This window comes from Mesocricetus auratus, unplaced genomic scaffold (genome assembly GCF_017639785.1).
Source record: "Mesocricetus auratus isolate SY011 unplaced genomic scaffold, BCM_Maur_2.0 Super-Scaffold_100028, whole genome shotgun sequence".
Classification (NCBI taxonomy): domain Eukaryota; kingdom Metazoa; phylum Chordata; class Mammalia; order Rodentia; family Cricetidae; genus Mesocricetus; species Mesocricetus auratus.
The window spans coordinates 14,558,201-14,571,107 of NW_024429209.1; the positions used below are offsets into that span (position 1 = coordinate 14,558,201).

At 46.0% G+C, this 12,907-nt stretch overlaps 1 protein-coding gene across 2 annotated transcripts in view; it reads right to left on the reverse strand.

Moving 5' to 3' along the window:
- LOC101844923 (activity dependent neuroprotector homeobox) overlaps positions 1-10,536 on the reverse strand; it is a 32,445-nt gene extending 21,909 nt beyond the window's left edge. The window contains exon 1 of one of the 2 annotated variants that reach the window (XM_005074435.4): positions 10,458-10,536. The gene's annotated coding sequence lies outside the window, so the exon portion shown is untranslated. Of the gene's footprint in view, positions 1-2,575; positions 3,361-10,457 lie in introns of those variants that run through there. The other variant, XM_040732773.1, reaches the window with a different exon arrangement.
- Positions 10,537-12,907: the final 2,371 nt, after the last annotated feature.

Below are 12,907 nucleotides of genomic sequence, written 5' to 3' on the forward strand. Positions count from 1 at the left end.
TTGTCCCGCATTCCTCTGCCCCATCCCCTACCTCACTTCCCCTATATAAGCCTGTAGGAAATTCTCATAAATGCAGCTTGACCAGCCATGTTGTCCTGCTGTCCACTTCTCATCACTTGTCCCCTCATTCCAGGTTCCCGAGGGCTTAACTTTCATCGTGCCCTGCTGGCCAGGGCATTACACCAGCCACCACAGTAATGTTTTCCCTTTTATAAGCTAGCAGGGGGCACATGCCTGTAATTCCAGCCTTTGGAAAAGTGAAGGCAAGAGCATCAAGAGTTCAAGGTCATCTAAATTATATCAGACCTGGTCTCAAAGATAAGTGGCTCACAGTCATCTGTAACTCCACTTCCACAGACAACAGGACAACCTCTAATGTTTCCCCTGGCCATTATTGCATGCATGTGGTACACATATAAACACATTAAAAAATAAAACAAAACAGAGCTGGAGATAGCTCAGCAGTTGAGAAGAGCCCTGGTTGCTCTTCCAGAGGTCCTGAGTTCAATTCCCAGCAACCACAGGGTGGTTCACAACTATGTATAATGAATGGGATCTGATGACCTTTTCTGTCATCATAAACATTAAAAACAAAGCAATTTAAGGCCAACAACAACATATGTATGGATAGCCCTGGCTGGCCTCCTATGCACAGAGATCCACCTTCTTTGATTCCTGAGTGTTGTGATTAGAAGCTTGTGCAACACTAGAAGTCTGAAGGATATATATATATATATATATATATATATATATATATTTTTTTTTTAAAAGACAGGGTTTCCCTGTGTATTTAGCCTGTAGTCCTGGAACTCAGCCTGTAGACCAGGGAGATAATTCTAACAGTAGCCAGTGTTCAAAACCTGGGGAATTTATCACCAATAGTTCTTAGTCAAAATGGTGATTACTGTACACCTGTTAAGATTTTCTGGACTAGGATGAGTCTCTAGAGCAAGTTCCTGGATGATGCGTCCTAGAAGGATGATCTTGGCACATTTAGAGAATATTCTAGACAGTGTTAGTGAGTTACTTTGTGGTAATATAGCAAATGGGACATGTCTGGGTGGCCCCAAAACTTTTAAGTACTTAACCCCCCATCCAAATACCAGACAGCTTTCTTGGCAAATTGGCTTCACTTCTAGAAGCCAAGAACAGTGCAGTATATAACAACAGCCTTAAAGCACTCTGCCTCAAATGACAGATTACAAGTTCAATCGTGCTTTTGTTTCGCAAAAGTAAGCATGTTAATTTGCACAGACGACCCTTCAGAAAAATCACATGTGTTTCAATTTAAATTTCCCTTTTCATTTCTTTCTAGTAGTTTCAAGAGTTTAACTTCAGAAGAAGGGGCATCTAGGGAGAATAAAAGAGGCCACTGTCACGGGAAGAAAAACTGACAGCTGCCGAATGGCACACTAGGACACCAAGAAGCTACCTGGTGACAAACTGCCTAACATCAGCAGCCTGCTCCTCACACCACCAACTATCGAAATCACGACACTGTTTTAGAAGCTTTCACTTTAAATGATCACCATGAGTGATCCCAAATACGCAGATTTTCATTGCTACTTTCTAACTATAAATTTGCTACTGTCATGAATGTAAACACCTGATATATGACTTCCACAGGGGTGGGGGTGTGTTGAAACCCACAGGTTGAGAACCGCTCACTGTCTTAAGATATAAGACACCATTTCCTTAATTCAAGACAAACAACACCCATTAAAAAGGACATTTTTGGCATCTGCACCATCTATATCAGTGGCTGCTATAAAGCAGTAGTTCAAGAAACAGATCGAATGAACAAGGCTTTACCTACTAAAAGGCTCACAGACAGGATTCCCACAAACACCAACAGCAAAAGGGGGGCCATGTCAGAAACATCTTGGAAGTAGTAGCTGCTGATGGGGCCTAGCTCTAAGCTAGTGAGCATGACCATGTTGCCAGATGCAGGGAAGCCAAGTCTGCACTGAATTTGAATAGCCACCGTGTAAAGGTAAAGATGGAAAAGTGGGTTGACTATAAAATAGGGGCCTTGAATGTGAAGCTACAGTCTGGTGTCCTGTCTACTTATAGGTATAGAAAGATAAAACACACATACCAACACACTAACATGGGTTTAAACCAGACAAGCCAGGCAAGGACTACCACACTAAGTTATATTCCTGAGACCCGAGAAATGATTTTAAAGGCACGTTAGTCGAGTTTTAGGCTGGTTGTCTGTTTGATAACAATTAGCTAATTTGAGAACCACTCAAGGTACTATTAAGACCATTCTAAACTCACTGACTCTTCTCTGAAAGGTCTGTGAAGCCACAAGTACCTTAAGTTGTGAGGTAAGATATTGAAGGTGCAGCAAAGGGAACAGAACCGTTTCAAGTATGCAACTTACAGCCAAAAATCAAAGACAAAACTTTTTTTTCTAGAGACAGTCGTGATCACTATGTAGCTGGTTGGCTTAGAGCTTGCTTTGTAGGCTAGACTGGCCCCCAACTCTGCTCAGACTAAAGGCATACTTGTCTTGAATCAAAATCTTTGTCTTTCAGTAAGACAGCTGTGTTCACAGACCAAAACATACCTGGTTTGATATATAGACTTCAATGTCAAACTTCTCGAGAGGTAGGGATGTCAGTAAAGCTGCTATTTGCTAGAAAAGATGGTAAAATTCAGTGAGTGACTGATAATCTACCCAGGAGTAAAACAGCTGTGCTGAATCCCTTGCTCTGCCATATACTAGCTCTGTGATGCTAAAAAATGTTACTCAGCCTCTGGAAGCTAAGTAATGTGATATGATGGGCTGGAGAGAGAGATAGCTCTATCAGGACTCAGGTTTGGTTCCCAAGTAATGGGATCAGATGTGCTCTTCTAGACTCAATAGGCATCCAGACACGTAGCATATACTTACATAGACATATATACACACATATAAATCTTTGCCCAGGTGTGGTGGTGTACACCTTTAGTTCAGCAGTTGGGAGAAAGAAGCAACTGGATCTCTGTGAGTTTGAGGCCAGCTAGGGCTACACAGCGAGACTCTATCAAAAGAAAAACATACATGATCCTACTGTTCAAACGTCAGGATTAAGTCAGGTCAATGCCAAAGTAGCTCTCATTATTTCCTAAAGCTAGATCAGATACTTTGTACTCACAGATACACTAGTATTTTTTGGCAATAATGGTATACTTAGCTGAACCATTCAAATTAGCACATTCTAGTCTTTACATTCAGTGGTACTTATATATTTATCTAACGGGACTTTTGCACACATCTCACACCTAAATGAGTAACTTTAAGATTCATAGTCTTGCTGGGCAGTGGTGGCACACGCCTTTAATCCCAGCACTCAGGACTCGGAGGCAGACAAGATAGCTGTGAGTTTGAGGCCAGCTTGGTCTACAGATCGAGTTTCAGGACACCTACAGCTGTTACACAGAGAAATCCTGTTTCAAAAAACAGAACAACACAAAAACAACAAAAGACTCATATTTCCATCCACATCTTTAAGGAACAAGGTGAGAGATGAGAAACCATATGTCTCCCCTTAGTCCCTCATCAATTTAAGAGCTACTATTTTATTCAAAAAGATGTCTCAGTGATACCATCTTTAAAAATAGGGATGAGGACACATGTAAGAGATGTCTCTAGACTTAGTGTATGATAGGGAAGGCACCCCAATCCATCTCACTGTAACTCTGACTGTACAAGGCAGGCACACCAAGAGTGGTCAGCTGCTTGTGAAGAGCTCCACAGGTCTAGAGAGGTCTAGAGCACTTCCTAGTCAGTACAGTATAGTGAATAACAAACAAACAAACAAACAACAATTTGAACACTCAGTCGGCCTACTGACAGCAAACGATCCTTCATAATCATGAAGGCAAAGAAAGCATCGCTGTAGTATCTGTCTCAATGCTGTGTGACTAAGTTGTTTTAATACTCTTAACTTATCAAACCACTCAGGAAACTCAGGAATAACTATTTTCTGCACTACCCTTAAATAACAGAATAGTTTATCTAAGCCATGTTTTTCTAAACCACCCCTCACGGTCAAGGTTTAACAAAAGGCAAGTTTTTGAGACAGGATTTTGTGTACCTCAGGCTGGCCTTTAGCTTCCCAAGTAGCTGAGGAAGATAATGAACTTCCAATTCCTGCCCTTACTTCCTGGGTGCTGAGAGTACCACCACACAGGGATTCTGCAAAGCTAGTGATTCATCACCTGCCGGCTCAACCAGAGACATTTCATTTGGCTTTTGTGCCTGCTGCTTTTTATGATTTGGGGTACTTCTTGCAACAGAACACAGCTCACCTTTCACAGGAGTAAGAACTCTACTCAGAATTCACAACTGCAATTTAAAAGTTAAATACGAGCTTCCAGAGCACCACATATAAGTTCTTCCTGGTATATTGTTTCAAAAGAGACCAATCATAAAGCTCTCTAGTCACTAGCTCCATCCAGAGAGAACATTACATATAGACTCCAACAGGAAGCTCAGTGAGGTTGGGAAAGAGAGGACCAAAGCTGCAGATTCTCAGCAGAGAACAGGAACCAGACAACTCAAAGCTCTGGGAGAAGCAATGGACCTGAGCAAGTTCTCTTTTCAGACCCTGGACACATAACTCCAGACACTCTACCACAACTGGCACAACTCACCCATACTCTCACTGGGCTGTGACAGGCTTAATCAGAACCCACGTAGGACCACAGGTGTAAGTAGACAGCAATGAACAGCTCACAGAAACACCCAAAGCATCCCAAGCACTGGCTGGAAAGATGGCTCAGCAGTTAGCGAGCACTGCTGGTTTGCTCAGGATGCAGGCTGCAATTCTACCACCCCACAGGTCACAACCACCCGTGACTCCAGTTTCAGGGGATCCAACATCCTCCTAACTTCCACAGGTATTAGGCACGCACATGGTTCACACACTTACAGGCAAAACACTCAGACACAAAAAAATACAACAAAAATCCAGTAAATAAATATTCCCAGTGTTCCAAGCACAGGTCTGGAATACTTATTTACTGTACATAATGGTGCCTTGATTACTTAAAAAACAAAGATAGTGCTGAAAGAATGGTTTTTAAAACACTAGAAGGCCAACCTGACAAAACATCAGCATTTTACTCCTTTCTGGACTTATTGTGTATTCATGTGTGTCTGTGTGGGGGTAAGGGCATGTGCCTGTGGAGGCCAGAAGAATGTGTTGTTGGATCCGCTGAAGCTGGAGTTACAGGTGGTCTTGATCCACATGATAAGGGTGCTGGTTCTCTATAGGACATACCCATAACCACTGAGCCATCTCTCCAGTCCTCTTTTTACTTGAATGTCAAGTAACGGTTCCCTATCCTTACCAAAGGCTACCACCCAAGTCACACGAGAAGCCACAAATCTAATACCCTAGCCTAAGTATGAAGATGTGTAGGGATTCAGTCTTCCATCAAAAGCTATATCCAAAGTCTTCTGCACTCCTCTTATCCCCCAAACACATTTCTGGAACATTGTTGATTCTCTTCTGAAGTTCCAGGATTGTTCTACTGACTGTGGGGGAAGGGAAAGGAGGGAGATGAAGGAACCTGAATGGTACAGTACTCACTTTGCACTTTTCACTGACTGTGGCTCACTACCCCAAGACTACCCCCTCACACCCTCTTCACAGTCAAGTTGATGCAGCCACCCCTAATTTTAGGAAGCAGGCTAATATGTTAGACTCTTTTCTTACAGCAGGACAGAACAGTCTCACTAAACTGGAAGACAGAAAGGCAGGTAGGTCACGTAAAGGAAAGGGTAGACGGGAGGAGCATTAAGACATTCAAAAACAAAGTAACAAAACCAACCCTCTGTCTGAACAGGATAAGCAAACGAAAGCCCAAGGCCACAAAGCCTGGGCAAGACATGAATGGCTTACTTAGATGGATTTTCCACCACCAAGTCAATAAATAATCCTCCTGAAGTATCCATTTGGTTAGCTAGCATTAGCTTATACTAGTTTCATAAACCACATTTCCTTATTGACAACATGAAGTGATACAAACTTTAACAAGGGATATGACATTATCTGCAGGGGCAACATCACAAGTCCTTACAAAACCCAGGGAAAAGCTTTCCAAGTTCATGGAATAGCAACAAAAACGGGAAGTTCTTTCAGCCTCACTACAATTACCACATTAGAGAGCAATCTTCTCCCTTCACGTCTTAGGGGCAAAGCCAATGCAACTCTTAATGAGAAGTATTTTACCTTCCAAAAAGTATAAGAGGGCTTATGATACTCATATTTTGGTTGTGAGCCTAGCCTTTAACAGCTGAGCCATCTCTCCAGTCCGACATTCATATTTTGACTTGAACAAGTAGCTTATTGTAAAAGTCAAAGACACCATGGGAAAAACAACAAATGAGCTTTTAGTATTAAAAAATTAAACTTTCAATTTTTCTTTAGTGTTAAGAATTACCATAAGCCACACTTCTAAAACTTAAATATTTTATTTGTATTGAGTGTGACAATCAACTCTTAAAAAATCCCTATTTTTAGGTGGGTACGAACACATCCATATACACCCAATTAAATGAGCTCAAAATGTTAGGGTTTCAGCTACAACACAGCAAAAAACAAACACACATCAAAAAGATAACACTTAAATCAGCCAGTATAATTCTGAACATTTTTGTTTTCTAAAGACCGAATACCTTTTTAACAGATATTTAAGAGATTTGCTACAAGGAAATTAACAATTTCTTTTGCGCTATACTGTATATACTTACACTTTTAGTAACAAAGCTTATTGATCAATTACCTTTAAAACAAAACCCGCTCAACACAGTCAAGTTAAAATGCTATTCAGAATTTTTTCTGACTCTGGTTTAAGAAGAAAAAGAAATTAAGCAAAATCAGCCCAAGTTGGGTGTTTATAAAAACCAACCAACAACTTTAACAACTCTACCGACTCTATTTCCTTTGTAAGGTCTTGAGAACCAAGATTTAAGATTTGGTTATTTTCAATGTTTAGTAGACTCTATGACAGTAGTTGGAGGAAAAACTTTCATCAAAACAAGTTAATTAAACAGAATACCCACTTCCCTACTCTAGTTAATTGAGACTGTTCAAAGAATCCTTAGTTCACAGAATATAGACCTCAGCTTTCACTGGGCTAGAGATGGCTCAGCTGTTAAGTGCACTGCTGCTCTTGCAGAGGACCAAGTTCGGTTCCCAGCACCCACATGGCAGCTCACAACTATCAGTAACTCCAATTCCAGGAGATCTACTGCTCTCTTCTTGTGTCCATGGGCACTGCATGCACACAATGCACACTCCCACATGTATACAAAATACTCACACACACATAAAAGTGACTTTTTTTATTTTCAAACTCAACTGTGTCTACCTTTCCCCTTTTTGTGTCAAACCCAGTTAACTGTTCAAACTGAAGACTGCACTCATTCTCACACTCACAAGGTTCCCTGAAGGAAAAATGACAAGGACACTAGCTAATACTGTATTTCACTTATTAGAACGAACAAAATCACATTTGAAAACCACAAACATATACTCAAGATTTGTTATTTAAGAATTAGACAACAGGAACTAAAGAGACGACTCAGCATTAAGAGCACTGGTCCTTTCTCTGAAGGACCCAGCTATACTACCCAGTACCCACACGAAGCTCATGAGTGCCTGTAACTCCAGTTCCAGGGGATCTGGCATCCTCACAGACATATAAAGGCAAAACTCCTTTGTATACATAAAAAATAATCTTAAAAAAAAACCCAACTATCAAACAGGAGGGAGTCTGTAAATACTAAAGATATATAAATATATAAAATGTGAATCCCATGCAGTCTCTCAGAGCACTACTGGCACCAAGAGGCCCTCTTTTCACACAGTAAAAAGTTATCCTGGTGGCAACTATCTAACCCTGAAAGAAAAAAAATAATCTTCAAGCACTAAATGGTTAAAACTATGTATCACACACATCCATTTGGCATCCCATAAATTTATTTGGCACATCTATGTAAGATGTCTGTAATAGTAGGATAAAGTATCTACAGCTAACAACACCCATCACCAATCTTCCCAAGCAAGAACAAGTGCATGGCAAAGCACTTTCAGATCAAATCCTAGGGCTCCTAGGAGGCTAGCCTTGATCTCTATCAATGATTCATTCCCTCCATTCCTCCCATTGCCCTTTAACCAAGGCAAGAAATTAAGGCTTTGAGAAGCTTAGCAAATCTTATGTTTAACTGCTTAAAAAAACTTTATGCCCAATAGTGCAGAATGCAAATGATTATAACACCATCAACTTTAAAAGAGTCACATTGCTTCAATGTTCAGAATCTACTACTGCAACCAACTCTGGTTCCTTGAGGAATATGGCTAAGCTGAAATTTTGGAAGTGAAGGTTTCGGAGCTGACCAAGGAGGAAGTTATCTGGCTTCCCTGATGCTGTAGCATCCACCCTCCAAAATGATATACCCACCGGTGTGAATTGACAATGTAGTCCAAAGAGCAAGGCAGGGAACGGAGTCCAGACCCTCAAAATGGCAGCACAGGGAATAACCACTAGGCCACCTATCAGCTCAGTACGAAAAGCGCAACCCTGTGCATCACAGTGTAAAAGCTGGGACCTAGGTTTCGAACTGTGCATCTCACACCTATGGAAATAACAACAGGAGTAAAATCTACAGAAATCCATGCACCCCAAGAGAGTGGTGCACACCAGACTGGTGTCAACACTTGCAAAGGCAGTTGGCTACTGACAGAACACACTGCTGGAAGGTTGAAGTTGGAAGGCAACAAAAATTTGCATTCAACTCAATAGAGTTTGACAATGAAGAACTCAACGAGCGTCTGATGTTTACCAACAAAGCCTTGCAAATCATGACACCCATCTCTCATGGCTATGAAAATCACCATCCCACAAAAACCTCTCAAAAATGACCTTTCACTCTTCCAAAAGAGTTGCAGAGACACGGACTGACCAGTGATACCCTAAGCCCATTACTTAGAACCCCCTTTACCATCTGGCCTAGGAAAGAGATGCTGACACATCCAAACCTGAAGGTGAAAGGGTTCCTGAGAAGGGGAACCTATGACCTACGGATGTGCACGAAGGTGACTGATCAGTAACCAAAGTCTGAGGGTGAACAGTTTGGAACACGTAAAAACTATCCAAACATTGAGGTGGCTTTCTTAAATAAAGTCTCTGTGTAGGCTCACTTAATCCTTCGCCATGTTGCTGTCAGCTCAACTAAGTGCAAGTCTTGCTGGGCCCATTTTCCAATGGTCTGTAGAAGGCGCTGTTAAGTACATCCTGTTCTAGTTCTGGGGCCCTTCCCCCCTCTGCAGCCTTACCCAGTGCAGAGAACGCGCCCCCTACTGACTCCAACACTCACTGCCTTCAACCGACTTGGCTGCGGTGCATTTTGGGTGGGGGCTGGTATTTTCTTCATGGCCATAAACCAGAAGCAACAATGCAGATTTATAAAGAAACTGCACAAAGCTATCGAAGAGACCCCCCCCCCATTCTGAAGGTTCAAGACACAGGCACAAGAAGCACCAGGGATGGGGACTGGGCGTTCGGGGCTGGACAGCATTAAAATGGCTAACACAGGAAACAGTTAGGTCCTTTTTCCCTCCGAAGCCTTTGTCTGTGAAATGGGGTTATGAGAAGAACTGTCCAGAGGAGCTGGTGACTGAAGAACACCGAGAAGACACTTGGGGCTGTGGCAGGGAGTGAGGCTAAAATGGGTGTTCGACTTCAGAGCCCGATCTTGGACACAAGAGGAAGAGAAGCAATCGCGCCTTTTCTACCAGACAGGCATCCAGGTGGAGGGGTGGGGTGGGTGGGGAGGACGAGGACAGGCGGCCCGGAGGAAAGAAGAGGTGACTAAGAGCGTGCTCAGAGAACGACTCCCCATTCATTGCATTCGACAAAAATCTTTTCGCGGCTTTCTGGGTTTCCATTTTCTGACTGCAAAGTTGAGGGTCAGAGAGAGCTCGGAAGAGGTGGTGCTGAGCGCGCAGCCGAGATTGCGAGCGGGGCTGGCGAGGGACCGCGCTCGCGAGGGTGCAGGGAAGCCGGCATGTTGTTGGGGTGGCGAAGACTTTCGCTCCGTGCCCTGCACTCCCCGCCCCCCCAGGCCTCCCCTCCCCCCAGGCCCAGGGTGGGCAGACCTGGCAGAAGGCTGGTTCCGGGGACTGGGGGCGTGCGTGGGGGCGAGGGGCGGGAGGGGATGAGTTTGGGGGACGCGAGCGAGCGGGGTAGTGTTGGGGGCGGGGTGGGTGCGGGAAGATGCCACCCGCCGCCGAAGCCCGTGGTGGCCGGCGGCCTCTCCCTCGGGGCGGAGAAGGGGGTCGGGCTGCAGGAGGGCAGAGGCCGGTGCAGAGCGGTGCGCGCGCGGAGCACAATGACCGCGCCCGGGACCGGAGGCTGGCAGGGCAGGGCAGGGCAGGGCCGAGCCGCGGGCTTACCTTGGCTCGGCCTCGAGGCGTGCGCGGGGCCGGCGTGCTGCGAGGCCCGGCGGCGAGCGGGCGGCGGCACGGCGATGGCGGCGAGGACGCGCCCGGGGCCTCGTCGCGCTCGGGCTCCGGCTCGAGCCGCGGCCGCGGCTGCTGCCGGGGGGGGCGCGGCGGGCGCAGCAGAGCGGCGGGCGGCGGCGCGGGCAGTGCAGACAAAGGAGGGGCGGAGGGCGGCGGCGGGCGTGGGGCCGCGGCTTCACCGTCGCGGGCGGGCGGGCGGCGACAGCCGCGCGGCTCCTCGGCGGCGGGGACCGAGAGAGGGAGCTGTGTCTGAGGAGACGCCAAATCCCCCCGAGCGCGGCGCGGAGGGGGAGGGGCTCAAGATGGCGGCGGCCGGGGGGCGGGCGCTCGGCTCATGGGTCCCGGCGGCGGCGGGTAGACCGGGCCGGCGGTGGCGGCGGCTGCGGCGGGCGGGCGGGGGAGGGGGCTGGTCCCGCGTCTCCCCTCAGCAGACAATACAAGCGCCTCAGAGCGAGTCCCCGAACCTGCCCTAGCCAAAATGGCGGCCGAGAAAGAGCGGAAGTGACGTAAGCGCCTCATTAGCATAAGAGGACTCATTGTCCAGCTAGACGAGGGGGGGCGCGGTGGGGGTCAGGGCCCCCTCGCGGGGACCCTCCCGGGACTGCTCTCCGGCCCTCTGCCGCGCGGAGCCCCACTTCTCTTGTGGGAGGGCGCCTTCAGCACCCCCAATCTCGCCTGGGGAGATTATATAATCCCCACTGAGGGGGGAGCTCTCGCGAGAACTTGGAGGATTTGCCATTGCCCCACTAGGAGGCGCCGTAGATAATGGCCGCAGTGCGCTCCTGGGTGCCTTCCTCTGGCCGCAGCGCCGCCGGCGGAGGCAGAAGCAGCGGGCCGCAGCACGCTCCGACAATCAGTCAGGTGGCTGTGCTGGGGATCCCTGCGCGGGCCCATCTGGGCCTGGACTACATCTGGAGGGAGGGTGCGCGGGCGGCCCCGAAGCTCCACGTGCTCACAGAGCGTGCTCTCACAGGCTTAGAGGCCAGGCGAAGGGTTGAGCCTGATGCCTCCAGCCTTAAGTGAGGTGTGATGCCCTCGTGCTTCACACTTTCCCTTGAGCTGACACAGCTCGGTGGCCATGGCAGCTCTTCCAAGTGGGTTGCTGTGGGGTAACAGACAAGGGCTCAGCTTTACGGCTCTGCCGTTTCTTGGACTCAAGACATTCTTCCAACTCATCAGATGGCCATTTCTCCTCGACTTAAATAAGGAAGTGGGGTTTGTAGAGTTGAGGCCATCGGACTGGCGATGCTGAAGGATGAAAAGCTCTGTAGTCACAGGGCTCCCACAATATGGGCATATTGACAATACATGGACTGTTGGCTTTGCCACTTTAGATCAGCTCCAATCAACACACCATGTCAACATCAACATCCTTAGGTCCACTTTACATGAACAGTAGTTACCCTAGAGCAAGTGAAGTGAAATATTGGCCACACCCACTTTTTAAAAAAATAGGTGCTCTCTACTCTTGTTTAAGTTGCAAGTTTGAAAGAATCTTAACAAACTATATGTAGCTCAGTGTCCAAGGGTTTGGTAGGAATTTGAATCAACCTTCACTGACACTTGTTTTCTGCAGATATTACATATTTAAAAGTGTAATGGATGCCTCAATGGAAAAGAAGAGATAGATGTTTAGCAGGGGCAAGGCCTTTCATCAAAGGACTCAAGATAAGGAACCTACACAGTGTGGAAGACAGGCAACCGCAATACGACACAAAGTAGACTCATCTCTAGTTTTCCTTACACAAGCAGATTTCACACAGTGGTAACAGCAGTGTGAAGGATATCTGGATCTCATCACTGCCTTCACTTTGAAGCACAAAAGATGCTGGATTCAGATGGAGGGGTTAAAAAAAAAGATGTGTATGTTTATGTAACCAGAATTAGTACAAAAACGGAGCTGAAAAATTAGGCAGGGTTCTCCTCTAAGTGGCTTCTTAATGGTGTTCACCGCTCAAACGTGGCCAGTGAAACTCCAGCAGTGTCAGGGTGACTGTGAAGCTCCTGCTCCTGTGAGGTGTGATGTAGCAGTGCTGTCAGTCTCTACAGTGACTTCTGTCTCATGCACCTCACACTGAAAACTTAATGCTGGGTTTCAAGGGAACAGACAGGGTCTTTGGCACTCAAAAAACAATTTGAGAATATCGTAACCCTATGAGTTTGGCTTAGTTTTTTTAATTGAGCACTAATAATAAAATTTCTAGTCATTAAGGATGAAGAAGTCACTTGCCCAGTGACACTCAACAGGTTTCGGCAAAGGGGAACATAATAATGGATGGGACTACTTGGGAGTAAGGGCTTTAATCAATGTTCTTTTCTATTACGATCAGCCAGAAAGATGGAAACAAAAATTTAAGACTTTCAATTTCTTTAGCAGCCAA